Source organism: Natrix helvetica, assembly GCF_964273705.1.
Source record: "Natrix helvetica genome assembly, chromosome: 9".
NCBI lineage: Eukaryota > Metazoa > Chordata > Lepidosauria > Squamata > Natricidae > Natrix > Natrix helvetica.
In genome coordinates this window covers 12,005,012-12,029,862 of record NC_138560.1, presented here as the reverse complement: position 1 = coordinate 12,029,862, position 24,851 = coordinate 12,005,012, and the positions used below count along the sequence as shown (strand labels likewise).

General features: G+C 43.0%; 1 protein-coding gene across 4 annotated transcripts in view; it reads left to right on the top strand.

The window, feature by feature from the left end:
• The window catches only part of PTPRU (protein tyrosine phosphatase receptor type U), a 274,199-nt gene that overhangs the window by 21,123 nt on the left and 228,225 nt on the right, over window positions 1–24,851 (top strand). For all 4 annotated transcript variants that reach the window (XM_081962455.1, XM_081962453.1, XM_081962454.1 and 1 more), the window contains exon 2: window positions 14,575–14,703. The gene's annotated coding sequence lies outside the window, so the exon portion shown is untranslated. The remainder of the gene's footprint in view (window positions 1–14,574; window positions 14,704–24,851) is intronic.

The window sequence follows — 24,851 nt, the reverse complement described above, 5'->3', positions numbered from 1 at the left end:
CAAAACACTCTTGTGGGAAAACCAGCTGAGATAAATGTATAATTTAGTGACCAAGTTGATCTCAATGAAGTTAGTCCCTCAGAACACCATTGCGATCTTAGTGCAAACCTCATGCGATATTAAGGACATACTATGAGGGACGTAATGCAGAATCACCGGGTTTTCCGATGCATGCAACTGCTGTTTTGCTTTGTCCACTTCTGCTTTTTTCAAAACGGAGCTCAACTCCAGGGTGTTTGCATTTTACCTTTTTATTTCAGAGTCATCACTTCCTTCCACCTTCCTTCTGCTAGAATACTCACGTCATGGCACATTTTTGAAAGTCACGTATCTTGAAATCTCAAATTTCCTAGGCAGGTAATCCTGGCCCTACAGCCATTCAAGTTTCAGTGGCACTTACACTTATGACTGTTGCACCATCCCCACGGTCACATGATCAAAGTTAGGGCACCCGTTGATATTTATGAGAGTTGCATTATCCCAGGGTCGTGAAATCATCATTTGCAAACTTCCCAGCCAGAGCTGCAGTTCTCCACTTACAACATTCATTTAGCAACCATTCAAACTTAAAGGGCCACTGAAACAAGTGACTTAGGACTATGGCAGCGTTCCCGTGGTCATGTGATCAAAATTTGGACACTTGGCAACCGGTTCATATTTATGACGATCACGATGTCCTGGGGTGATGTGATTCCCCTTTTGAAACCTTCTGGCAAGCAATGTCAATAAGGGAAGCCACGTTCATTTAGCAACCATGTCACTAACTTCTCAACTGCAATGATCCACTTAACAAGAGAGGCAAGAAAAAAAAAACACAACCATTTGGGGTAAAACTCACTTCAGAACTGTCTTGGCTCAGCAGCAGAAATTTTGGGCTCAATTATATTCGTAAGGCAAGGACTAGCTATGTTCTGGCTGAATTCACCCCCAAGGGGACCTTTAAGCCAGGAGTTTTCTGATTTTCCCTGCTCTCTTTTTGTCCCCAATATCCCTTCTCCATGTTGGGCTCTGGAAACAGGCAGCTCATTACCTTATGCTGATCTTGACCTTGTCATTGAGAGAAAAAACCAAAACCCGCTGAGAAGATATGACCAACGTAACCTGCAGGGAAAGGAAAGGGGGGGGGATTATTAACAAGTAACGAAATAATAAATTGGTTCTGAGAATTGGTTGGTGCTGTTCAGGGAACATTTGCCTTTGTTCGTTCTGCTTGCTCAGAGCTTTTTTTAATGTGCCTGCACTCGGCCCAGGGGGTGGCATTAATTATTGCTGAAGCTATGCCCTGCTTGTAATCGGTGGTTTTAATGGAACAATAGGTCAGCTCACAACAGGCTGGGCTGCACCAGTTAGCATACCATACTTTAGTTAGTGTGTGTGTTTGTGTTTGTGTTGAACTGCCGACCCTTAGAGCCTTTGTGGTGTAGCTGGAGTGGAACAAGAGTGCGGTATAGAACACCCTGAAATCTCAGCCTAGGAGGGGAAAATTTGTTTGTGTGCACCCATTATTTATTTGTGTGCATGTGTGTGTGTGTTTGTAGAGCATTTGCTGCATGAAATGGCACAGCTGGGCTACTGGGTGTTGGCTGTTTACGGGACGAGAGCTTGATGGATTGGTAACAACATCGCTGAACGATTCTGAGGTTGAACTCCAAATTTTTTCCCCTTCATCAATTCCTTAGGTAGCCCTTTCTCCCTTTCCACCATGCACAGGTTCCTGTTAAAAGGGCTTAAAAAAAAAGGAATGATACTTTTTGGAGAATAGATCAGGGGAGGGCTGCTACGCGTTCGCCCACGTTCGGGAGAACCCATAGCTAACATTATCGCCGGTTCAGAAAACCTCCGAATCCCACCCCTGGCTGGCCCTGCCCAGCCTTCCCCTCCCCTCCCAGGAGCCCGTTTCGGATGTGAGGTAAGTGCAGGACCTGTGTGGAAGCTCGGGGAGGGGGACCCCCCCCCCAGGAAGTTCCGGAAGGCCGGAAATGGGCCCGGAGTAGGGGGAGGGAGTTTTCACCCTCCCAGAGGCTTGAGGAAAGCCTCTGGAGCCCGCGGAGGGTGAAAATGCCTCCCCCCCATGGTGCAGGAGGCTGGCTAGGCCATTCCCACTGTGGCCACATCCACTCCGCAACCGGACAGAGAACCCGTTGCTGAGGTTTTTGAAGCCCAGCCCTGGAATAGATGATTTCACTCTCCCCTAGTTTATTTTTCTTGCCAGTTCACAGGGAAGCAAAACTGTCTCAGTTTGTTCACATCTGTGTAGGGAATGTTCAGATAATCCTTGATTTATGAATGCTCATTTAGTGATGGTTTGAAGTTACAACGGCACTGAAAAAAAGTGACTTATGGCCATTTTTCACAACCATTGCAGCATCCCCATGGTTATCTGATCAATACAATACAAGACAATAGCAGAGTTGGAAGGGACCTTGGAGGTCTTCTAGCCCAACCCCCTGCCTTGGCAGGAAACCCTATACCATTTCAGACAAATGGCTATCCAGCATCTTCTTAAAGACTTCCAGTGTTGGGGCATTCACAACTTCTGGAGGCAACTTCTGTTTCACTGATTAATTGTTCTCACTGTCAGGAAATTTCTCCTCAGTTCTAAGTTGCTTCTCTCCTTGATTAGTTTCCACCCATTGCTTCTTGTCCTACCCTCAGGTGCCTTGGAGAATAGTTTGCCTCCCTCTTCTTTGTGGCAACCCCTGAGATATTGGAACAATGCTATCATGTCTCCCCTAGTCCTTATTTCCATTAAACTAGACATCCCCAGTTCCTGCAACTGTTCTTCATATGTTTTAGCCTCCAGTCCCCTAATCATCTTTGTTGCTCTTCTCTGAACTCTTTCTAGAGTCTCCACATCTTTTCTACATCGTGGCGATCAGAATTAGGATGCTTGGCAACTGACATGCACTTATGCCTGTTGCAATGTCCGAGGTCATGGGATGACCATTCGTGGTCTTTTGACAAGTGAAGCTCAATGCGGAAATCAAGATTCACTTAGCAACCGTCTTCCTAACTTAACAACGGTGGTGATTTACTTAAGATCTGTTGCAAGAAAGATCATAAAATAGAGAAAAACCCACTTAAGAACTGTCTGACTTAGAAATGGAAATTTGGGGTTCAACTATGGTTATAGGTCACGTACTACGGCTGTGCCTTATGGAAAATATCCCAGCATCTCTTTTTCTTCATGGTCTTCTAACGAAGACTCGGTGTTATTTGCTCGTTCTTTGGCATATTTGAAGAGCTTCAAGCAACTTAGCACATCTGGATGATAAGTCTCCAAATCTCTTTTTAAAGCTGCTCTGGAGTTTTATTATCTGTGTTTCTCACATTCAGTGAGAATTGTACAGTTTGACACCCATGATATTGTGATACAATCGGGATATTTCTTTGGAGGCCTACCCGACTCCATGATCCATTTCACTTTAATATTTCTTAACAAAGAAAAAGAGAGACGTGAAGCGAAGAGGATAAAAACCAAGCATCAGCCCATAAGTTTCTGTTAATGTTTCTAACTAAATGTCTTTTAAACTTGGCAACTTGAAGAGATGCAGGGAAGCTAAAGGGTTGGCATGGAGCAACCTGATCAATTAGAATAATAGAATAACAGAGTTGGAAGGGACCTTGGAGGTCTTCTAGTCCAACCCCCTGCTTAGGCAGGAAACCCTACACTACTTCAGACAAATGTTTGTCCAACAACATCTTCTTAAAAATTCCCAGTGTTGGAGCATTCACAACCTCTGGAGGGAAGTTGTTCCACTGATTAATTGTTCTCACTGTCAGGAAATTTCTCGTTAGTTCTAAGTTGCTTCTCTCCTTGATTACTTTCCTTCCATCTGTTGCTTCTTATCCTGCCTTCTGGTGCTTCTGGAGAATAGTTTGACTCCCTCCTCTTTGTGGCAACCCCTGAGATATCAGAACCCTGCTATCATGTCACCCCTAGTCCTTCTTTTCATCAGACATACCTAGTTCCAGAAAACTAGTTCTTTGTATGTTTTAGCCTCCATCCCTCTAATCATCTTTGTTGCTCTTCTCTGCACTCTTTCTAGAGTTTCAACATCTTTTTTACATCGTGGTAACCAAAACTGGATGCAGTATTCCAGGTGTAGCCTTATCAAGGCATTATAAAGTGGTATTAACACTTCACGTGATCTTGATTCTATCCCTCTGTTGATGCAGCCTAGAACTGTGTTGGCTTTTTTGGCAGCTGCTGCACGCGGCTGGCTCCTATTTAAATGGTTGTCCACTAGGACTCCAAGATCCCATTCACAGTTACTACTATTGAGCAAGGTACCACCTATACTGTACCTGTGCATTTTGTTTTCCTTGCCTAAAGGTAGAACTGGCTTTCTGGATGTTATAAATGTCCACCATGGCCACCATTTAGTCAGTATTCCTACAAGTGGTGCACGTTCATCCTTAATTGAATCCTTGTTCTGCTGTAAAAGTGTTGGGTTGGTTGAGATCATCCAAAACTATAGTCTTGGCGCCTCATGGAAACGTTGGCCAACTATTTGTCTACATAAACTTCAAATTTTGTTTTTAAAGGTTGGCATCCTATATTCCTTTCCCTGAGGATAATCCACACTAAATCCGCCACAGCTTTTTCCCCCCTGTGCAAACACATATGTAGCAATAGGAACTTATTGATTAACCAGTGGACAAAGTTGTAAGTGTTTCATCACTGGATGTTTCTAAGACTGGACAGCCACCTGTCTGAAATAGTACAGGGTCTCCTACTTGAGCTGGGGATTGGGCTAGAAGACCTCCAAGGTCTCTTCCAGCTCTTTTCTGATTGATTGATTGATTGTTGTTAGCTTGCATGCTTATTTAAGCACAGACGTCACTCAACATAATGGAACTTCCAAGTGAGTATGTGCCTTGACGTTGTTAATGTTAGCTTCCCGTAATATTTGGCATTCACGTCTAATGCTTTTTTGTTATTTCATGGGCTTAGAGGCCTCTGAGATTTGCCTCTGAGTCCTAACTATGTTTACTTAAGATGGAGTTCTTAATAGGATTATTCATATAAATTTGCTTTAAGATGCGTTTTGATAACAGTTTCCACCAACTATTGCAACAATGTTGTTTGGGGCTGGGTATCAGATGTCGCCTGGGATCCAGTGTTGGATGGCCTGTCCAAACTGGGGTCTTTTCCCATCGTTCATTGGCTTTCTGGATCCCTAGGAGCTAACATACAATTTATATCCCATGCCAACTTGGATATTTGGCCTCATTTATACTACTTAGCAGGACTGTACAAAGTATTTGAAAAGGGCTGCTCTGAATGTGTGTTGTGCAAAGCAGTGTTAAGAAAGCAATGACCACCCTCCAGCTTAAGTGAAGCTACTTCAAGAGAATTCCTTTCCTATTTGTCCAGGGTTTCTTGGACTTGAGTGGCAGTCTGTCCTCCACCAATCAGAAACCTCAACTCAGAGAGAGAGAGAGAGAGAGAGAGAGAGAGAGGTGGATGTTGAGAAGTGGAGAAAGGAGGAAAAGACTGAGCCAAATGGAAGAGCAAGGAAGAGTCTGAAAAAGAAAGGACTGCATACAAAATGAGAAAGCATAATAATTTTCTGCTGGGAAAACTATGTTGACTCATAATTTAGACTGTGGTGAATCTATGACTAGCTTTACACACACAACCACCCTTTCTGAACTGTCATTTTATAAACATAAATTACAGAGTCTAGGTTCAACCAACCCACTAAGTCATAAAGCATGGTATCCTTACTACAGTAGAACCACTTCATTCAACACGCTAACCCAAAACCAAATAAACCACACATTTTTTTAAAAATCGATTTTGTTTATGTGGTTTGGTCTACGTCAGAGGTGTCAAACTCATTGGCAGCCCTGAAGATGCTCCAATATGGCGCCGTCATGTGACGTAACGGGACTTCCCCCCCCCTTCACTAAAACGGGCATGGCCAGCGTGTGATGCATCCAGGCCGCGAGCTGGGAGTTTGACAGCCTGGCCTAAGTAATGAAGGCATCAAGCTAGAAAGCGGAAGACTGTGAGTTCAAGTCCCACCTTAGCTCTGAGAGGCGGCTGGGTGTCTTTGGTTCAATCCCTCTCTCTCAGCCCAACTCACCTCACAGGTTGTCATTGTTGTGGTCGTCGTTGTGGGGGAAAAGCAGAGAAGGAAGGTGTGTTGGATATGTTTGCTGCCTTGAGTAGTTTGGAAAAATAATAAACGCGAGATACAAATAAATAAATATATACATAATCAGTCCTTTGTCACTAACACAGTGACAAGAACAGGAACAAGGGATCCTCACACTTTTTAAAATGGGGGCAGATTCACGGTCCCTCAGACTATTGGGGGGCCAAAACGGCTGGGTGAGCATGGCTAGGTGGTCATGTGACTGGGTGGGTGTGGCCAATTTAGTGGCCAATTTAGCAGTCTTTTGCCTTTGTCCTTGCTGTCCTTGCCCCTCTCCTACTCACCCACCGGCCCTGGATCACATGGCTGTGAAAAACATCCCGAAAGGCTGTTTTTAAAGCATTTTAAAAGACTTTTAAAGCATTACTTGACAAGTTGGCAGCGCAGCTGCTTGTCAAGACAGCAGCCGCCCCTCCCTTAGTCACCCATCGGCCATGGATCACATGTCTGCACTGGCGAGACCACCCCTCAGTCAGCTGGCCTTCCCCAGCACCTTTCGGCCTTACCTTTGGCAGCAGCCGTGTGATCAGAAGTGCAGCTCAACCGGTGAAATAACTAACCAGAAGTGCAGTTGGAGTGGATGCTCACTGGAAGATAAGGCTGACGGTGAGCGGCGGGGCTGAATCCCACCACTCCACTGGCCCGATACTTTGCATTGGCGGCCCGTATCTGGCCCGTGGGCTGTAGTTTGAAAATCTATGATGTAGACTATCTAGGGATACGTGGGGGGTGGGATGGCAGAGCGATTCACTGTGTGTTCTTTGAAGGAAGCAAGAACCCACAATGTTCCTCAACACTGTTGAATCAACATCCTTCAACAGAAGTTACTGTTCAGCCAGGGTGCTTAGGCAGACCATCCAAATGCGGTTTATATTTGCATGACATTTACGATTGATGACTGGAGATATTTTCTTCTCCTGCGCTCTTGATGGATGATGGCTGTTCCTTCCGTCACGGTTCTGCTGTTCCTGCACAACCCCCCCCTCTCCAATGCCAAGTGTGTTGCTGTGCTTACTGTTGTTTTGATTTCTAATGTCTTAACAATGCTTGGTGTGATGGACCTCCTGTAGGGAAGATGTGAATTTGGGAAGAAGAGGAAAGCGCTCTCTTTTCCTCTAATTTGCTTCCGCAGCACTGATTTCTTTCCATTCTTTTAGGCAGCGATGCCTGGCGCCTTGAAATTAGTTGTTGAAACTGCAGAAGGAGGCAAGGCATAGTAATAGCCATAGTATTTAGACTTATATACCGCTTCATAGTACTTTACAGCCCTCTCTAAATGGTTTTAGAGAGTCAGCATATTGCCCCCAACAACAATCTGGGTCCCCATTTTACCGACCTTGGAAGGATGGAAGCAGGGGTGAAATTCAAATTTTTTACTACCGGTTCTGTGGGCATGGCTTGGTGGGCGTGGCAGGGGAATGATAATTGCAAAATGTTGAGCATATTTACCCATATAGTACGTCTGTATTACTATGATCTCATCTCATTATTCTTCTCATTATTCTCTAAAGCAGGGGTGTCCAAACTTGGCAACTTTAAGACTTGTGGACTTCAACTCCCAGAATTCCACAGCCAGCTCTGGCTGTGGAATTCTGGGAGTTGAAGTCCACAAGTCTTAAAGTTGCCAAGTTTGGACACCCCTGCTCTAAAGCAATGGAGGGCAGAACAAGAAACAATGGTTGGAAGCTAACCAAAGAGAGAAGCAACCTGGAAAGGTTCGCCATCACTGACCTCTACCATTTCAGATAAGTCTAGGCTCTTCTCCAAAACATCCAGTGATGGAGTTACACCCACGATTTCTGGAGTCAAGTTGTTCCACTGGTTAAATGCATAATTTACAATTAAATTAATTAAGAATGACTTAGACCTACATAGATCTCTTTCAAGGTTAAAGACAAAGGTTCCCCTTGCACATATAGTATGTGCTAATCGTTCCCGACTCTAGGGGGCAGTGCTCATCTCTGTTTCAAAGCCAAAGAGCCAGTGCTGTCCAAAGACGTCTCCATGGTCATGTGGTTGACATGACTGAATGCCGAAGGCGCATGGAACGCTGTTACCTTCCCACCAAAGGTGGCTCCTATTTTTCTACTTGCATTTTTACATGCTTTTGAACTGCTAGGTTGGCAGAAGCTGAACAAGTAACGGGAGCTCACTCCATTAAGTGGTGCTAGGGATTCAAACTGCCAACCTTTCTGATCAACAAGCTCAGCATCTTAGCCACCGCGTCCCTTCTTTCAAGGTTGCCAGCCCATAAAAAGAGCACCCATACTTTAAATGTCACATTTCTTCATTTCTCCTTTTTTGAAATCATACCGGCATGATGATTACATACCTGGATTTATTTATCCATTCCTCCCCCCCACCTGTTTTTGAACGACGACATTAGATCTGAAAAAAAATGCAGTTGTATAAAAGTTGTTGCTATTTTGTAGCTTTTTGTTGGTTTTAATAAAGGCATTAATTATCCTGTCATATTTTTTAAAACAATCATCTACAAAGCTACTCTAAACATTTTATTAATAGACCAATTCACTTTAATAGACCATTTTGCTGTGTTTTCTCTTCCACCGCTGGCTTTTTTTCCCCAATTGCAAAACTCTGAATCGTCAAGTTCTCCAGCAACTTTAAACTCCATCAAAAACAAAATAGACTCACAAAGGATCGCGAAAGCCGGGCATTGTTTGATTGGTGGAAAGCCAAAGAAAGCAGTCTTTTGTTATTGTCTCCATTTATTGAGAAGGTCTTATGTTGAGAAGAAATTCTGAACGATAAACCCAACCACATCTTTTAATGCTCGGGCTGTATTGTTCATGCCAGGAATGCTTTGAATGTAGGGGACACTGTATAGAATGATTTTCTAATGATTTAAACCTTAATCTAAAAGTGTTTTTTTCCCTCTCTCTCTCTCGTAAGAATAAAAATCTTTTTCATAGCCTGGATTTGAATGCCAGCCATTTCTTCGCAGTTTTGAATCGGTACAATAAATACAGTACTTGGAAATGTTTGTTGTGCGTTTCCTAAACTACACTGATAAATAATATTTCAGTACTAAGGTTTCACACGCAAACGTTGTGAGTTTGGGGTTTGCTTTAGCTGGATGGCAGGGGAATTTCTGTTTTTACGCATGAAAGGTCAAATACAGGCTGTCCTCGGCTTACGACCACATTGGAGCCCAACATTTATGTTGCTAAGCAAGACAGTTCAATGAGCTTTGCCCCATTTGATGGCTTTTTCTCGCCAGAGTTGTTAAATGAATCCCTGCAGTTTTTAATGTAGTAACACGCGTTGCTAACACTTGTTAATTGGGTTTGGCTTCCCCTTTCCTTGTTGGAAGGTCACAAAAAGGGGATAACACGACCCCGGGACGCTGCAACCATCATAAATAAGAGTCGGTTGACAAGCATCTGAATTTTGATCACGTGACATGGGGATGCTGCAAGGGTTGTAAGTGTGAAAAATGGTCATAAGTCACCTTTTTCAGTGCCATTGTAACTGCGAACGGTTTAGTAACTGAACTTTTATAACCTGTATACGTGTCCCAGGATAATGTTGCAGGATCCAGTCTGGATGGGTCATTGGGAGCCAAGCTTTAATCTTCTGAGCTTTCAGGCTCCTTCTGGATTCCATCCTCAGGGAACTTTCTTCTCCCCAGATAAAGTGAGTTTTCTGTTCTGAATAAACTCCAGAACCGAAATTCTCCCTTTATTTCCGTGGATTGTATGGCTCGTGAGTGTACAAGGACTGTGATGGCATACCTACGGCCACTGGTGGCACGCACAGCCCTCTCTGCGGGCACACGAGTTGTCACCCCAGCTCAGCTCCACTGTGCATGCGTGCAGGCCTCCCAACGGCCAGCTGATTTTCGGGTCTCTGCCGCGCATGTGGGGGGGCGCATGTGGGAGATGCATGCGCATGCACGGGGGAGTGCAGCATCCCCCCCATGGCCCGTTTTTGCTCCCAGGAGGCTGCAGGGAGGCCTACTAGGTCCAAAATGGGGCACTGGAGGGGTGTCACGCACGCATGTGTGAGGGGGTGGGGGGAGCACAAGATTTGACATGCACAAGGGTTGGTTGTGTGTCATGTGCGTATTGCATTATGGATGCAGGTGTACATATGCTGTTGCGCGTGCATGCACACGCTTTGGCATACAACAACAAAATGGTTAGCCATCCCTCTTCTAGGAGGTCTTGCCGAGTTGCATTTCTCAATTTATTCACCCCTATTTTCCTGTCATAACTGAAAAATCACGGGCGTACACAGGATTTCACACTTGGTGCTTTGTCCTCAAATCCTTCTGATAAGCGTAAAATGCAGGGAGAGACAAAAAAAGGGTAAAGGGATTTGTGGACAAAGAAACATCTTAATTTGCTTATTCCAGTTTACATTGTTTTCTCTAAAGCAACTTCCTCTCTTCTGCAGGTGGGTGGATTTAAAAGCTTAGGATTTTCAGCCGATGCCACGCTTGCTGAGAAAATTCTAGGCGTTGGAAGTCTGCCTTTCTGGACAGAAGCACAGACAAGGAAGGCTGTTTAAGATGAACGAAGGGAAATAATATATGTCTCCCAGGATAATGTTACGGGATACAATCTGGGTCGGTCTGGTTTGGACTTGTTCTGGAGCCCGTCCTCAGGGATGGCCTCTCTAGCCAGAGAAGGGCAGGGGTGTCAAACTAGATTTCATTGAGGGCCACATCGGTGTTGTATTTGACCTTGGGAGGCCAGGATGGGTGTGGCTGGCGTGGGCATGGCCAGCTCAATGTCACTCATGTCAGAGGCGCCTGGGGTGGCCAGAGTCCTCTGCCAGCGAAAATGGGCTCCCAATCTCCATTTTTTGGCTGGGACGGCCTCCTGCAACCCTTTGCCAACCAAAACGGAGCTCTGGAGGGGCCACACGTGGAATCTTTGCTAGCTCACTACTGAAGGTGAGGTTTTCTTTCAAACTTCTCATTGCCATCAGTGGCCCTCTCCTATTAAAGACCCTAACCATGAGACACTCTTTATTTTTTCCACGGGTGATTGACGGTCCACGAGGAAAACTGCAGGAGCTCTCTAGAATTTTTGAAGCCTTCCTGGAGTTTATGGAATTTTCATACCTTCTATTCTTTTTTTTCTTTTTTTTTGCCTTGCTCATGATCTGTTCTTTTCCTTTCATCGTTCTCGATAGGAAACCTCATTTGGCATGCATTTTGCAACCTCCACCTGCAGCTTTATCTTGCGTTTAGGAAAAAAAATTGGATGAGATTATTTCTTTTAAATCAGTCCCATCTTTGAAATGGCAATGCTTGAAACTGGGATACTTGCTGCTATTTGTCATCGGTCTTGCATATTTCAGAAGAAAGGCATTGATGTTTTCCGGCTGCCACTGTTCATTCCTTCTTCTCCTGTCTTGCTTAGATAAAATCGCGCCTATGCAAGATCCAAACAGGTTGGGCAGTCTTTGTTAATTCAGGCCCTAATTTTGGATCTACTTTGACATCCTTGTTGTGGCCTACCAGTGGCCAACGGAGCTGGGAGCAGATTCGGACAGTGAGGAGATTGGGGAGGAACATGGGCCAGTCCTGGAGTCTGGGGAAGGCTCTGATGAGGGCTCTGTGTCGGAGGCAGAGAGGGGGCCAGAGCTGTATGCCAGTTATCAGCTGCCTTCAGAGTCAGACATCAGTGAGGCAGACGAACAGCTGGAGCCTGTTCCCAGTGTGCGCATGCGCAGAGTTGCCAGACGAAGGGAACAGCTAAAGGACAGGGGTCGACTTGGGAGTAAGGCCACAGGTGGACGATGAATAGCCCCTCCCAGAGGAAATAAAAGAGGAGTGAAAGGGAAATGGAGTTTGCAGGAGACAATTAGTTCGCTTAATTGGTTCGTGACTCTCCGAGACTCCTTGCCAAGTTTTGCAGATCCTCCCTTGAAAGACTTTGCTGGATGTGAATGAGCAGAATTCACAGTGAATCAATAAAATAGATTTTTGTCAGGACAAGGAGTCTGCTTCATGGTCTTAGAAAAGCTCGGTCAGAACAGTCCTGGCTTTACTGGTAGATAAAAATTGACTATATAATGGGGCAAAACGCACGTAAGAAATGTCTCCCTTAACCATAGAAATCCATAGTGGCCATAAGTCAAGGACTACCCTGTATTACATAGAGAAAAAAGCCAAGAGGCTGCCAAGGCAAATATTAGGGAAAGAACAGATGCTTCATGAAGGATTCGCCTTTTGATTTTCACCCTACAGTTAGCTTGTTTCTTCTGTCTATCCATTCGACTTCTCAACTGCCCTGTGATTGCAGTTCTTTGGGGAGCTTTTTAAGAAAGTGGAGTGCAGGCATCTTTATAGCCACTCACTGTAATCAACGAAAACTTCTTTTTGTTAGAGAAAAACTTAAACACTATACTTAGAGGTCCGGTGGTGAATGAGGAAAGTGTAGCTTGGCTTTTCCTCTCTGGCCAACAAATTTAAGATATCCCTATATCTAGAGCAGTGTTTCTCAACCTTGGCGACTTTAAGTCCTGTGGACTTCAACTCCCAGAATTCACCGGCCAGCTGTGTGGCTGGGGGATTCTGGGAGTTAAAGTCCACAGGACTTAAAGTTGCCAAGGTTGTGAAACACTGATCTAGACTCTAGAGTCTAGAGGATGTTGCAATGCCAATCACAATTGTATAGTACCTGCAATTTCTACATACATGTTGTCCTTGATTCATACCACTTATACAACAGCAGAGTTGGAAGGGACCTTGGAGGTCTTCTAGTCCAACCCCCTGCCTAGGCAGGAAACCCTACACCGTTTCAGACAAATGGCTATCTAACATCTTCTTAAAGACTTCCAGTGTTGGGACATTTACAACTTCTGGAGGCAAGCCGTTGCACTGATTAATTGTTCTAACTGTCAGGAAATTTCATTTAATGACCATTCAGAGTTACAATACCAGTGGAAAAAAATGACTTATGACTGTTTTTCTTGCTTAATGACCATTGCAGCACCCCCATGGTCAGAGGGGGTAGTCTTTTGATCCCCTTTTGCAATCTCCTGACACCAAAGTCAATGAAGAAGCCAGATTCATGTAACAACCCCGTTGCCAATATAACAACTGCAGTGATTCTCTTAACAGCTGTGACTAAGAAAGGTCATAAAATGGGACAAAACTCACTTAAAAATGATCTCGCTTAGCAACGGAAATCTGGGGCGCCATTGTGGTCGTAAGTCGAGGACTACCTGGATTCTTTTCTTCTTCCATGTTGGTGCTGCCGGGGGGAGATGCGAGAAAATACTTCGCGAGCCTTCAATACTTCTCACCCATGTTTACTGGCAAAAGGTTCCCGTACCTTCCTTTTTAGAATTCTGCTTCAGTGTTAAACGAAAACGCTGATAATATTTCCCCATGATTGGATTCCTATCTAGGATGAATTACTTATAGCATTTGTTTTCCACTCTAGAAGAACTTAATTATAGATTAATGCAGCTTGGGAAGTGGCTGGATGTTTTCTCTGTCAAGTCTCAAATAGATCTTCTGGGATATTTGGGTCCAACTTACTTTACTGTTCATTTTTCACATTTATTGTTTTTAGGCCAACCTTTAGCAAACTTGCCATGGTGAGACATGATCAACATAGTAAACGATCGATGGAAAAATATTTAAATACGTGGAGTCAAACAAAATAGTAGCTTTCAAAAGCAGTCTTAGCAAACTAATAAAATTGTCCTGTGATTGGCTCTACGTTGGAAGCATCTAGTTAATAAGAAAGTATTAATCAGGTTCTAAGTAATAATAAAGGGATGCGGTGGCTCAGTGGTTAAGATGCTGAGCTTATCAATCAGAAAGGTCGGCAGTTCGGCGGTTCGAATCCCTAGCACCGTGTAACGGAGTGAGCTCCCGTTACTTGTCCCAGCTTCTGCCAACCTAGCAGTTTGAAAGCATGTAAAAATGCAAGTAGAAAAACAGGGACCATCTTTGGTGGGAAGGTAACAGCATTCCATGCACTTTAGGCGTGGTCACCGGCCACCTGACCATGGAGAAAGTCTTCAGACAGCGCTGGCTCTTCGGCTTTGACACTGATATGAGCACCGCACCCTAGCACATATGTGAAAGGGGAACCTTTACCTCTTTAAGTAATAATAATCTAAATAATAAAAGTAAGAAGAAGCAATCTAGTAACATCTTTGAAAAAGATATTGAGAGTTTTTTGAGAATGCTCTGATTTTGTTTTGTGTGTTTTTAAATTATCGAAATCTACAATCCCCCTCATTAAATGCAATGGTTCTTTGAAAGCGGGAAGAAGAAATTTCAGCTGCAGAAGTATCTGTAATTTGTACGCACTTTGTTATTTTTCTGCATTCTATTAAGATGCATTTTCTGTACATTTCTCAGGGCTAAGATGCTGCTTTTCATCTTGACGTGTCTCTGAATCTCTTTTCATAGCTGGCTGCACATTTGAAGAAGACGGGGACCTAAATCAGTGTGAATACAGCCAAGGTGTTGAAGATGACTTTGAGTGGGAGTTGATCCGAAGCTACCTTCTTCCCCATCTGACCTCTGATCTTCCTCATGGTAAGTCTGCATCTTAATTTACGGCAGTATACACTGATAATAAAGGAGGCACTGTGTAACACTGTGTTACAAAGGAAGCTTAATCATGCTGTATCAGGAACAGTAATTCTAATAGTGCAATAGGAGCCCTGGTGGCGCAGGGGTTAAAATGCAGCATTGCAGGCTAACTGCCCACAGCCTGGAGTTCGATCCTGATGGGGCTCAAGGTTGACTCAACCTTCATTTTTCTGAGGTCGGTAAAGTGAGGACCCAGATTGTTGTTGGAAATATGCTGGCATTGTAAACTGCTCAGAAAGTATATACAGTAAGTTGTGAATGCTCCAACACTGGAAATTTTAAAGAAGAGATTAGATAACCAGTTATCTGAAGTGGTTTCCTGCCTAAGAAGGGGGTTGGACTTGAAGACCTCCAAGGTCCCGTCCAACTCTGTTACTCTATTCGAAGTCTAAGTGCTATTGCTATTGCTTTGTGGGAACGATCCTTGGAAACAAGGAAACAAGACACAGACAAGGGAACAGTCAGATAAAAGATAGCTTACCCCTGAGCAGGAATGTGGAAGGGGCAAAAGGCTCAGAAATGACCCTTTCTAGTATTCGTGCGACAGAGGGGAAGAGAAGTACTTTCAGACTTGCAAAATTCTCTTATTCTAACCTTACAATAAAGTAGAATTAACTCATCTGGTCATGTTTCCTGATGGTGTGCTTTGTAAGGCTGACAGTAAGAATGCATCACGGGTCAGCAGCCGTGCCTGTTTTTGCATGCATTGTTGTTCCCAAAGGCACACTTGGTAGTTTTCTTGATGGCATTTCCTTGAAATGTGCAATTCTCCGTTGGAAGGTATCTTTTATTTGAGTTTCATTGACAGCTGAGGACATCTCTACTTTGACATTTGTCTTGAGGTTTTTTTTTTTTTTTTAATTTTGTCTCTTTAGAACCAGTGTTGGCTTCTGTGATTATTTCCTATTTCTTTTTTTTTCCTTACCTTTTTTTTTATAAAAAAAGTATTGGGTACTGTCCTTTTCATATTCGGCCTTAATATTAACCTGTTAATATTAAGCTATGCAAGCTGTTCCACTGATTAAATCGAACAATTAATCAGTGGAACAGCTTGCCTCCAGAAGTTGTGAATGTCCCAACACTGGAAGTCTTTAAGAAGATGTTGGATAGCCATCTGTCTGAAATGGTATAGGGTTTCCTGCCTAGGCAGGGGGTTGGACTAGAAGACCTCCAAGGTCCCTTCCAACTCTACTATTGTATTGTATTGTATTGTATTGTATTGTATTGTATTGTATTGTATTGTATTGTATTGTATTAGTCTTTCTGTGAGAAAAGTGAAGCAGGATATGCACCAGAAAGTGGCAAATACATGGCTGATTTTGCTGGAGTCAGAAATTAAGCATGCTCCTGGGTCAAGCATGATCCATATTTGGTTAAGAAATCATTGAAGATGCAAGGCTAGGCTAGATTGGAAAGTCAAAATACATCCAAGAAGAAGTTAGTTGCAACCTGTTGTGGCCTGTTGGCTGCCGGCTCCTCCAGCAGCCGAATCACAGGAGGAGGCGGCATGGGAGTCAGTGTCAGTGTCAGTGTCAAGGAACCTGAGAGCTCTGAGAAGGAAGAGGGAATTGAGCTGGCAGAGAGAGAGAGAGAGAGAGAGAGAGAGAGAGAGAGAGAGAGAGAGAGAGAGAGAGAGAGAGGCGGAGTCTGGGCCATCCGTCAGCCCTCAGATGGAAAGTTAACAGCCCCAAGATCTGGAGGTGATTGATGAGGAAGAGGAGGAACAGCTGGGTCTAGTGCCTGATGCAGGGATGCACAGAAGGGAGAGGAGAGGAGAGCAGTGGAAATCTGTGGGCCGATCCTGGGGATGGAAGAGCCACCACTGCTAGCAAAGCCCCATCCTAGCTCTGGGGATGAAAGGCAGGGGGCGGAGATGAATAGATGTGGCAGACAACTATTCATCTCTCTGCCGGACAGACTTGTTAGCCTGCGGTGAAAGAGAAACTTTTTGCTGGGGCTCCAAATAAAGGAATCATTGATTTAAATGCAGATGGTTTGCCGCGTTTGGGGAGCTGAGCCTGTGTGGAGTAGAGATTAAGGTGTTCATCTAGGAACTGTATCACAGCACAGCCTATTTTACACGGCTGTTATTGATAAAAGCTGAAGATCAGAGTGCTATGTGGGCCACCTTACATAGAATGAAAGATGGCATGAACAAGCTAATGCTGTCAAGAAAACTTCCACGCAGTCACTAGGCGCTTGATTCAAAGGAGACATCAAACTAACGGGGAATATTAAGTCTTCAGATGAGTGCCTCTAATCTATGCAGCGTCTGCCTATACAACTAGATTTTCTGGATTTTTGCTTTCCTGCCTAAATGTTTTTATGGAAGCTGGGAACCATTATTCAACCTTGAATGAGATTTGATGGGGGCCGTTCCATTTTCCAATCTTTTTGTGAACTGGAAACTCGGTGTAACGAAAGGCAGAATTGAGAGACCCGAATTGGACTCACGGTAGAAGTTGGCAAGGACTTTCACAGCTTATGAAGTGAGAAAAATTGTAAGCCAGCTGATGGCCTGGCTTTAGTTTTGCTCCAGTTATCCATGCCGTAATAACTGACTATTTAGACTGCTGCAATGCATTTATATGGGATTGGTGCCAAAGGCAATCAGTAAACTTCATTTAATTCAGATGTGACTACTTTATCCTGAAGGGCCCTGAAAAATCAAGCACAGTTGTGGCTGCGTTAACATATAACATTAAAGCAGCAGATTTTTAGTCCTGTCTTGGTTGCAGAAGACATTCTGTCCTGGTTTACACATTGGAAAATTGCCCTAATTTAATTAACTGATTTGGTGTTAATATCTGAACACAGGAATAGCCTTGAATCTTTTAGATCAGGGGTATCAAACTCAGGATACAGGAATATTTACAGGAATAGCTGATTTAGGAAAACCAAGTGTTTGTAGGAATGAGTAATTGTTGATCTCTTTCCAGCTTCTGTCTGTTTGGAAAGATCAGAATTCTAAGTGTTTACAAGTCCTTAGCACAAACTGGTGCATTTATATTAAAAAAAAATACCAAGCAGGAATGTAAATTGGTTGACTGAAAGTGAAGATAGGGTCAAGAAAGATCATACAAACACAATAAAGGAGTCAAAGCTCCTCAGTCCTCTTAACTATGTACTCCGTCAGTGGTTGAACTGTTGGAAAAGAAGGAAGAAAGAGAGAAAGAAAGAGGAAGGAAGGGAGGAAGGAAGGCTTAATGTATTACTTCCTTATCTCAGATCCCCTAATTATTTATTCAAAATTTAAAATGACTGAAGAAGTCTACAATCGTACATGCATATTTCTGGGAATATGAATTATTGAATTCAATGGAAAGAAGGCCTGTGGGCGGATCCGGCCCGTGGGGTGCTTAGATCCGCCCTAGGTGCCTTTTCCAGTGAAAACGGAGCTCATGGATGCTGCATGCAACAAGCCCCGCCCCCCCGGAGCTCCGTTTTTGCTGGCAGAGCAGAGGTGGCCTGGATTGGGCGAACCGGTAGTGGTGGCGACGGGAGGTTCCACCCATCAGTATGAACCACTGGCCAAGCATCTGAATTTTGAACGCATGATCACGGGGAAGCTGCAAAGACCGTAACTGTGTTTAATGGTCATAAGTAACTTTTTTTCGGTGCTATGGTAACTTTGAATGGTCACTGTTGTAAGTCGCGGAATACCTGTATTTTACATGGCTGTTATTGATGCAAGACTGGAGTGCTGTGTAGGCCACCATACACAGAAAGAAAGGTGGCATAACAAACAAATGTGGTCAAGAGAGTCTTCATGAAGTCACCCAGAGTTTGATTCAAAGCAGACTGCAAATTAAGGGAGGATATTGAGTGTTCAGATAAGTGCTGTTCCCTTAACAACCGCACGTCAGAAAATCAGGTTGGTCACGTGGTTACCATCACGACTTACAATCGTAACTGGCAAAATCCATTATGGTGTAAGTTGAGGGCTGTATGCCTTTTTATTCTTGCCACTCTAATAGAATAATCATACTTGATTGAATAAATAACAAAAATGTACAAATGTACAATACAATTGTATTGTATTGTATTGTAAAATATCCAATTCTGATATTGGGGTAGTCATATACAGATGCAGATTAACAGAGTTGGAAGGGACCTTGTAGATCATCTAGTCCACCACCACCACCACCCAAGCAGGAGACCCTACACCATTTCTGAACATTTCTCTTCTCGAAAGCCTCCAGGGATAAAGCTCCCACAACTTCCGAAGGCAACTTCTGTTCCATTGGTTGATTGCTCTCACTATCAGATAATTTCTCCCTATTTCTAGGTTGAATCTCTCCTTGATTCCATCCATTGTTCCTTGTCTGGCCTTCAGGTGCTTTGGAAAATAGCTTGACCCCCTCCTCTTTGTGGCAGCCCCTCAAATATTGGAGCATCATTTGTATCCTCCTCCTGTAGCCGGGAGGTGAAACCTGTTCTCCCCATATGTTGCTGAGCTACATCTCCCAGCATCCCCCAGCAGAGTCCCCCAATACAGGGAGGGCAGTGGGAGACGACACAGGAATTAAGGGACCCTCGTGATTTTACATTAGGAGAGTGATGAATTGCCTCCTGAATTCTTCGTGAGATGCATTGTATCTTTGCTTAAAGAAGAAACAAATCTTTTTGCGTGAGTCTGATATGCCCATATACTTTTTGACAAGCATCTGGAGCAATTTGCTGCCGAATAAAAGTTTTGCAAATGATGTAAAGATAGGCAACCGAGGAGGAATACTGATGAGGGCTTGGCTGGCACACGCAGCACAATGCAGGCTGCTTGGTAAGCTCAGCTTGTTCCAACAATACGTGCATTTAAGATCGCCAAACACTTAAGGTCACATATCTAAGAATGACAATATAGGTAATTTCCTGTGGATTATATTTTTTAAAAGTCAAGACACTCTGGAAAGGATTTAATGGCCACTGGCCTTTGGCCTTTGCAAACTTTTTATTTCCATCCCACTAGGCAATTATTCTCCCCAGCTTGCAATTAATTTCTTTCTATATAAAAATATGTCCTTCCACCTTGGTGGAGCTGGGGCTGAAGAATAACCTTTGTAGTCTTCTCCGCTAGGAAGTTGGGGAGTTGCTAATATTGAGTATGATTATTTGTTCATCTGACTCAAATAATTGGTGACTCAAGGTTGCATATAGCCTGTGGCTCCCCTGGTGTGCTTTTTAAAATGTTCCACCAGCACCCTGCTGGAAAAAAAATACAATTTTGATTTCTTCAAAATAGGTACACACATCCATCTATCTTTTAAAAAACCCAATCTCCACCAAAGCATCGCTCTCTCTCTCTCTTTCTTTCAAACAGCATCAACAACGATACCCTTTGTCATCAGGGCACTTGGTACCATGTCCAAGAATTTTATGAAACACATCAAGAAATTGCAGCTTTCTGCAATAACACCAGCGGAACTGCAAAAAACTGTACTACTCGGAACATCTTAGGAAGGTCCTTGGTTGATACCTAAGACTCTGGCAGCAACCTGTATCAACCATTAGCACCAGTCAATGGAATTTGTGATACATTTTTAAATGTTCAGTTGACTGAGTTTCATGTTTAATGAATAAAGTAAATAATAATAATAATAATAATAATAATAATAATAATAATAATAATAATAATAATAATAATAATATCACCTGCCACATAACATCCGAGACTTAACAATTGTCGATAAGAAAGACAAAAAAGTCTGTGGATGTGGCAGTGCCTGGAGACAGTGGAATAGAAGAGAAAGAATTAGAGAAGATAATAAAATACAAAGACCTACAAACAGAAATAGAATGACTGTGGCAAAGGCAAGCAAGGGTAGTACCAATAGCAATAGGCACCTTAGGTGCAATCCCAAAACAACTGGGGCACCACTTGAACACCATTGGCATTGACAAATTCATCATCAGTCAATTGCAAAAGGTGACTTTACTTGGAACAGCTTCCATCTTGTGACGATATCTGTAACACCATCAAACAGCCAGATTTGTCAGGTCCTTGGCAAGGACTTGATGGGTACACAAAAATGCCAAACCCACTCTGAACATCTGGCTGATTGTGTAATGATCAACAACAACAATAACAATCCACTGGTATTGAAAAATCACAGTAAGTCAATTGCAAAAGGCAGCTTTCCTAGGAACAGCTTACATCCTGCCAATGATATCTTTAACACTATCAGACAATATTTGCCTATTCCTTTGCCTTAGGAAGGGCTCGCTAAGTGGACAAAAATGCCAAAATCCAGGCTAAACATCTGGCTGACTGTGTCAAACCATAATTAAAGGCCAAATTTTCAAGCCTGTCCACTCAGTGGGAGTAATAGTAGCAGCAGTAGTAGTTTCATTTCTTGTTTTTTTTTTTAAAAAATTATAATTAAGCACAGTACAGGTAAATCAAAATGATGTACAATGTAAACCAATATAACAACAAAACAATGTAATAATTGGGGCAAAAATTTCTTAGTACAACACCATGGTCAATAAAAACAATTCATAATAACAGAATAGCTTTGGTGTGGGACTTTTGGCAGGACTATAAAATCAGACCTCAGTAGGCGATCTTACAATAATTATTGGGTGAATTTTAGGGCATTGGAGAACCAGAATATCACGTTTTCAAACCCTTGGAACACATCTGCGTCTTTTCCTTAAATATGTGGGCTTGCTTTTTTTTTAGAAAAAACCCCAAAGCCTTGTAGTTTCCTTCCCACCAAAGTGGTCCCTATTTTTCTACTTGCATTTTTTATGTGCTTTTGAACTGGTAGGTTGGCAGAAGGTGGGACAAGTAACGGGAGCTCGCTCCCTTATGTGGCGCTAGGGATTCGAACCGCTGAACTGCCAACTTTCTGATTGACAAGCTCAGCGTCTTAGCCACTGAGCCACTGCATCCCCTAGTCTATTTCTAGACTGTGCCAGTTTGGCTGTTTCTTCCAAGTTTCAGATGATAGTGTGATTTTTTAAAAAAATCTTTAAAAATGCATGTTTTGATAAGTTTTAAAAATGTCTGTGTCTGTGGTTCTTTTAAAAAAAAGAAAAGAGAAAGTTTATGTCTGCAGTATTGTAGATTAATTGGAGTATGTACTGATGCAAAGCAGAAAACCTATGCACTGTGTACAAAAGGCGTAAAAGGAAGTCATTGAAAATTCCCTCTTTGTGTCTAAATTAATGATTATACCCTTTTATATAGTAGATGCCAATAATTTTGACAAAGCTTTAGCATTGCCAATTGTCTTTATTAATGGGACGACACCATCTACCTCTGCATGTATGTTTACAACAAAAAAATGAATCTGGCAGGAACTTTGTGATTCCCGTTATCATAAATTATAAGAGCAGGCCATTTCTCTGGGCAGATTATTGATTTTTTTTTCTACGCACACATTTTACCATCATTTTATGCTATTAAATAACAGGTTTTAAAGAACCTGGCTCTCTAAATATGCATTTCTAAGCATATTTGGCCTAGGAAAAAAAGCACTACCGAATGAAAATGTGAATTTTTAGTAGGCCTGCCCCAAAGCTTGGAATAGTGATGAAGATTTCCTATAATGTGCTCTGTGAAATGTTGCATCTTAAGCCTGGGGTTGCATCAAGTGGGCTGCTTGGCTGACTTTTTATAAGTTCTGCAAGAGGTGCATGCATGCAGAAGAAAATTGCATCAAAGTAAAACCACCTGCTGTGATGCTTTTAATTGGAGGCAGACTATCTCTTTCTTTGTTGCAATGAAGTGTGGCTTCAATCAGATGCCCCATTGATTGGAGTCAAGGAGTCTCTAGAAGTGAAGCAACAGCTTCTCACAGAACTAATTTTAAGTCAAGATTTGCATCAGTGCATTTGGGAAGGTCAAAAGTTGGCAGATAAGAAAGTTCCAATCGTATATATATATTTGCCTAGGAGCTGCTGCACCTTGGAGTTTTGAAGAGTCATATTTCTTGAGAATCACTAAATTTACCAGCTTAGCTATAAACTGAAGTAAAACAAGGTTTAATTCATTGGAATGAGCAGGAGTTGAACAACACAATCACTAAAATATTTTCCATCCTGACATTTGTTATGCTTTTCCTTTCCTTTCCTTTCCTTTCCTTTCCTTTCCGTTCCTTTCCTTGCCTTGCCTTGCCTTGCCTTGCCTTTCCCTGCCTTGCCTTAATTATTTTTGTAAAGAACTTAAGGCAGGGAACATATCTAATACTCCTTCCTCGGTCTAGTTTCCTCACAATAACAACCCTGTGAAGTGGGTTGGGTTGAGAGAGAGTCAGTGACTCAAAATCACCCAGCCAGTTTTCATGCCTAAAGTGGGACTAGAATTTAGAGTCTCCTGGTGATTGGCACAGAGTCTCTCAGCTAGCTTTCATATCTAAGACAGGACTGGAACTCACAGTCTCCTGATTCCTAACCTAGTGCCTTAGCCACTAGACCCGGGGTCCATGGGGATCTGGCCCACGGGATGCTTAAATCTATCCCCCGGGGCCGGCTTGGAAATATCAAAGGAGTGGCCCACAGTGCCTCTGCCAGCCAAAAATGGGCTGCAAGGATGCCCCGGCAGCCTCCCAGGTGGCCTGTTTTTGGCATCCATGGTTTTCAGAAGCAGCCTGCCAGCCAAAAACGGGCCCAGCAAGTCCTCCCGTTTTCAGCCGGTAGAGTGCTGCAGGAGGACTGGATTGGACTGGATTACAATTATGTGGCCTCAAGTAAGTGCCGGACCTGGATAGAAAACAAGCAACATCCTTATGTTAATACTACAGTTTAATGCCAGATTTTGCATAGCGTATAGATCCATTTAATCTACAATCAACGATCTATTCTATATTCTGTATTCTATTCTGTATAATTGACAGCCGTTTCTGTTTACTATCCTGGAAATTTACCTCTGCCGTTAGATCTTGAATTACGTTATTTATGCTATTGTATTTTTTATTACTACTTGAATAATAAAAATACAATAGTATGAATAGCTTTTTCTGCCTGGAAAAGCAATCTACTATTAAACAATGGGGTATAAATTTAGAAATAAAAAGTTTAGTGGCGTATGAAGAATAAGTAATAAATTTTTGCCCGTAATGTCTGGTAGAAGAGATAGGAAAATGGTTATAGTAAAGAACTATGGAAAGAAAGAAGAGAAAGGAAAATATAGGAGCCTGTATCATATGGCCACCATGGCTACGCCCATCCCCTGGCCACACACACCTGGCCCTCTGAGGCAGGGGTGAAATTCACTTACCTTTGCTACCAGTTCGGTAGCAATCCGAGTGCGTGCGCACGTTCGCTTTGCACCACCTCTGCACATGCGCAGTAACTCCCGTCAGAGCGTCAAAAAGGAAAGGTAAGCAAACAGCGAGGGGTGGGGGGAATCCTCTGTGCTGTGCCATTTATATTAGCTAGAAAGCAGGAAATCCAGGAAATATAAATCGCGCGTCACAGCTCATCGTCGGAAAATTGTTCATTTATTTTACTACCGGTTTGGGCAAACGGGTGGCATTTTTACTACCGTTTCAAGGCAAAACGGGCCGAACTGGTAGCATTTCACCCCTGCTCTGAGATCAAATACAACCTTGATGCGGCCCTCAATGAAATCGAGTTTGATGCCCCTGCACTAGACCGAACTGGGATATGTTCTAATTTTGAAGAATCCATAAGCAAAGGCACCGAATAAAGCTTCTATAAAGCATTTTTTAAGAGTAGTTCCATATAATTATACCTGAAGGTTGCACCAATCAGAGATTAGCAGTGAGGGTCTAAATGCCGTAATGGAGCTGCGGAGCACCCTGTTGTACACCTGCATAATATTGTGAGAAGGAATCTGGAAACAAGAGAGGAACAGTACTAAATAATCGAAGGTATAATTTCTAGCAGAGAGCCTGCAGTCTATGTGGGATGAATGGTTCCTCTATAAATCCCAGAGTCTTATAATTTTGCCATTATCTCTGTGAGATAAGACATCTGACCCTAGGAAGGAAACCAAGGACAACTCAGGATGAAAAATTGCATCTAAAGTGATATACCCTTATCCCTGCAGAGAGCTTATAACCTGCAGTATCTTCAAACAGGGGGAGGATTCAGACCGGCATAATCGTGTCATTTCCAGACATTTT